Consider the following 5,096-nt stretch of genomic DNA (forward strand, 5'->3'; position numbering starts at 1 on the left):
AAAATAATAAAGATGGCCAACTACTAGTGCGAGCAGCGCAAGCTGGAGTCTGCCAGAACTTGTCACTCACAGACCCGGGGAGGTGCCCTGCCCCAGAAATAAGCTTTTAAGGACGAGGAAGAACTTGCGTTGCATCTTGCTCACCCTCACCATCATTTATTCAACATGCCAGTTACCCTAACAGCACCACCACCTGGAAAAGAAGAGAGAAAGCGGGGGAAGAGCCCCCCAACTCACTGCCATCCAGTCTGTTACGATTCATACTGGCTTTAGAGGACAGAGCAGACCTGTCCCTTTGGGTTTCCAAGGCTGCCCATCTTTATGGGAGTAGAAAGCCTCATCTTCCACGGAGAGGCTGGGGGGTTCGAACTGCTGCCTCTGCAGCTAGGTGGTGATTCTGTTCCCTTTTTATAGATGGGGGGGCGGGGGTAAGAGCCTGAGAGGAGGAAGATGTCTGAGATGTAGAACTGGGAGTGAAATTCAGATTTCGCTCTTTTAAGTCTGGATGATGGCATGCTGCCTTAGCTATGTCAGTGGTGGCAGCGGCAGTGGCGGTGAAGCTTGGTTATGTTGAAGGTAAGAAATAAGAAAGAAACAGTTTTCAGGAGAGAAAAAAAGTTTGCCCTAGTAAATGGTGTCAGATCACGTCTATTCCTTTTAACACACTTGGAAGAAGTGCGCTATTGAAAAAGTAGGAGTTTTTTGTTTTGTTTTGTTTTTTAAATGAGAGCTCTTAGATGGACTCCTTTCTGTTTGCCCACTACCTCTCAGGAAAGCATGTAGCACTGCGTCCTTTGCAGCCTGAAGGTCTTTTATTCTGTGTGAAAACCGGAACTTACACTTTAGAGCAGTGAAGAGCTGACTCTTTGCTTTGCAAGTGAACTCACGGCAGAGTCTATGTGTTTGCCTATGTTTCTTTGTAAGTAGCAAGGGCACCAAATGAAGTTTGCATTTCCTTTGATGTACACAGCTTGGAGATAAGATGCACTTTTTCTCTCTGCCGGCATGAGTGAGAGGAAACTCTCCTGAACCAAGCACTGTCTCCTGAGTTATTTCTGATCCTGACTTGTTCGCTGTTACTTCCTTCATAAAGCCTGTAATCATGAGTTTTGTGTGGCCATTGCAACAAATGATCAAACCCATCTGGGAGGGGTCAGATGATGTCAGAGGTGGTAAAAGGTTGAAGATGGAGGCGGACCTGACCTCTGCCTCAGAATTCAGGTGTGGGCAGCTGAGGCCGATGATATTGACTCTCTCCTCCCCCTGAAGATAGAGGAGGTGGGATGCCACCTTCCCACCATTTTTACAGCTCTCTACGCTCAGCCTCCCCCGCTGGAAAGTGAGCTCCTTGCAGGAAAGGGCGGTGTTGTTTTTTGTTTTGTTTTGTTTTAATCTCTGCTGTGCTTGCACATTGGATGGGTGAACGAACAAGCTATGAACAAATGAACGGGTCATGGCTGATCATGGGGGTGAGTGGGCTGAGCCACACATACAGTAATAACCACCCTGCTTCAGCATCCGCTCTGTGCCAGGAGCTGTACAGGTGTGATTACCTGGAATCCTTACAAGAGCCATGAACAATGGGTGTCAGTGTTCCCACTTCACAGAGAGGAACAGGAGGCTTCGGACTTGCCAAGGCAAGAGATTCTACCCTCTCCCCATCAGGGACTCCAACTGCTTTTGAGACTGATGGAGTGACAAGTCGACAGCTGGCAGTTGGGGGAGGGGTGCCACCTGCTCGCATCCTGTGTGATCCACAGCCTGATCAGCATTTGCAAGCCAGCTCTGTCCTGCCCCCTTTTGAGATGTGTAATTGGGTCAAGCGCTCCCCTCCTCCTGGACAATCCAAATGGAAGTTGTTAATGTACTAGAAATGCAAATCCAGCTAAAAGTAGCTAAGCGTCATTCTCCAAAGGGCATCTCCTCCCTCCCTGCAGTGAATGAATCTACATAATTTTATTCCCAGAGAGGAAATAATCACTCAGCCTTTTTTAAGAAGAGTGAGCTTCTTTTAGTATATGATTTTGCCCTCTTAGTCACCTGCTGCAAACTGCAAGGCAGCTCGGGTTTTATAATCCTTGTTCTCACTTAAATATTGGTAGACACAACAAATTAACTCTCCCAAGACCGTTGCGAGCTTACTCACTGCCATTAAGTCAATTCTGACTCATAGCGACTCCACTGGACAGAGTGGAACTGCCTCTATAGGTTCCTGAGATACTAAATCTTCATGGGAATAGAAAGCTTCATCTTTCCCCTATGGAACAGCTGGTGGTTTTGAACTGTTGACCTTGAGATTAACGACTCTATTTGTAACACTATACCACCAAAGCTTTTTGTCAAGGGCATAACAACCCAAGAAAATAGAAGACTTTGATGAGTGGCCGAAGGAGTTGTGGTGGTGCTGCGGGTTAGGAGTTTGGTTTGCTCCCCTCAAGGTTGGAGGTTCAAAGCTACCAGCCTCTCCCTGAGCACAAGATGAGGCTGTCAGTTCCTATAAAGATTTACAGGGTTGATATGAATGGGAATTGACTCGATGGAAGTGGGTTTATTTTTTTTGGTTTTTGTCAGTGGCCCACCCCTCACTTCTCCATCCAATTGGTACCTAAACCACAAGCCAGTTGCTCTCGAGTTGACCCCAAGCCATGGTGCTTCCAGATGTGCCAGAGGAGAGCTGTGCTCTAGAGAGTTTTCAGTGAGGAAATCGGTGACCAGGCCGAGCTTCTGGGGAGACTTGCAGTGCCATCCTTTTGGTTAGAGGGCAAGGATTTTAACCATGTGCACCACTCAAGGACTCAGGCAGCCACATTAGACCAACTGAAATCAAAGCTGCTTCACAGTTGTGTGTGTGTGTGTTTAAGCAATAAAATTATGCAGGCAGCAAATAGACAATAAAAGGCTGATAGATCTATAGTCAGACTTAGCCGTAGCTTCATCCTTTCTACCTGTGAATTTGGGCAAATCAGAGAGTGTCCGTGAGGCCGGCCTCTCAGCTAGAAAGTAAAGTAAGTGTAATACAGAGCCTGGCCTTGTGGTCACAAAGGTCATTGCTTTATTTATTTATCTGCTGATGGTTGGCGCTTAGGGATATGACAGAGCTCTGTCAAGTGTCAAGACAACAGGAAGGTGGAACCAACTACACTGACTGAGGATGGGCTCTTAGCTTGGGTTGGACTCACTGGCCTTGTTCACTGGTTGATGTTTTCAGTGGTACTGGATGGGCATTATCTCCTCGGTTGGACCTTAAGCCTCCTAGCCACTTGGACTGCAGGACTTGTGTCGCCTATGTTGGGAGTTGGGGTGCTAGAAATCCTTTCCTAGAGCATGCATGTCCAGTTGCAGGAGTCGGATATGCTTCTGGCCAGGCTCCTGGTGGTGCAGTAGGTGCTCTGGAGTGATGGCCTGCACGTGCTTCCTTTTTTCCGGGAGCCGCCCAACACTCAGGCACTGACTCTAGGGCCTGACCAGTAGGAGGCAGCTGCCCACCCTCTTACTTCTCTACTGACCTGGGTGTTGCCGTTTTCCCCAGAGGTGTATCTGCTTGACCCATGGTTTCACTTCTCAGAAATACAGAATTTGGAAGAGAGAGACTCAGGTGAATGATGGCACCAGCCATTTAGACCAGTAAATTGTTGAGTAAAGGGGAGGGCAGCTCTCCCTCAGCAGGTAATGTACTCTGACCCCGGCGAAGGTTAGCCTGCCAGGCAAGCATGTCAAAGGTCTGAGGGACCAGGAAAGCCTTCTTCACTAGGGTCCAGGCTAGAAGGAAACAGCCCTACCTGGTTTCCTAGGTCAGTGTTGCCTGACACACAGGGAGTACTCCACTAAATGAACCTGTAGGACTGATGTTACTGTTGATCATCTTTCCAACAAGCCTGCCATGTCCCTCTTATTATCTCAGGCTAACCATGATGTGATGGGCTCAGAGAGGTTCAAGGTCTAGCCCAAGGGAAGAAGAAAAGATGTAGGGCTGAAATCCAGCGTGGCCTGGGTGCAAAGTCTACCTTCTCTCCTGGGCACCCCGGCCCTGTTTGAGGAGAGTGCAATGAGGGCAGGGCACCAGCTTGCAGACATAGCTGTTGAGGGCAAGAAGCCAGACACACACAAGAGTGCATCCTTCGTACGCTCTGAAGTTCAGAAACTGGTAAAAGTCTACACTATGGTTTTAGGAATCCGATTACTCAATGGAAGGGAGGGAGGCTTGTGAATGGTGGTGCCAACTGCTTAGGCCAGTGACCTGCAAGGCGCAATGTGCTTCTGGTCCTGGAAGTAGGAAGGTAACACCGGTTTTACTGGTTCTGGTGAGCAATGGCTGGGAAGGGGGCTGTGCCAGAGAAAACTTCTGGCACGTTGTTCATGTTCTGGGGCTTGAACTGAGTTCTAGCTGTACAGGCATCTTCAATTCCTAAAAATTTATTGAGCTGAATGTCTAAGACGTGCTTATATTATACTCCCATACAACAGGAACCAAGAATAGTAAGAATTCCGAAATAAACAACTCAATGGGATTGGGGGAAGAAACTGCCCTCCACCTGCCCCAGCCCCTCCCACACTAAGGCCACTGCCACTCACGGAGACCACTTGTCCTGACCTTCAGTAGAAAACACAATAACTTTACTATTCATTTTCCGTATTTACTTTTAGAATGCACTCCTCAGCATATGTACGCTTTATATCATTGCACCACAAGCTAGATGCCAATTCATATTTGTTTTCACTTACTAGCAATTAAGAAGCTTTTACTCCAGTGTAATGATCTGCTAAATGGCTTCTGATGTCCCATTTCCATAGTTTCAATGGTTTCCTTTTACCTCATTAATCAGACCAGAAAGCTAGTGTGACCGAAAGCTCTGGAAATCCTAATTATTGCTATGTACCTTAACCTGCAAGTTTATTTATTGTTTATATATTTTAATGTGCTTTTGATGATTAAAATATAACACACATTACTAACCTAAGGGTGGGAAGTTCAGTCCCTTTTGGTTTCCTAATTGAAGAAATGGCACAGGGCCCATGACTGACCTCCTCTGGCTATACAAGAGCCAAGGGAAATCCCCTAGACACAGACCGAAGCTGGTTGGCACCAGGCAGAGGCC

Source organism: Echinops telfairi, unplaced genomic scaffold (assembly GCF_000313985.2).
Source record: "Echinops telfairi isolate 266 unplaced genomic scaffold, ASM31398v2 ScPeMD7_1;HRSCAF=3_0, whole genome shotgun sequence".
Lineage (NCBI taxonomy): Eukaryota > Metazoa > Chordata > Mammalia > Afrosoricida > Tenrecidae > Echinops > Echinops telfairi.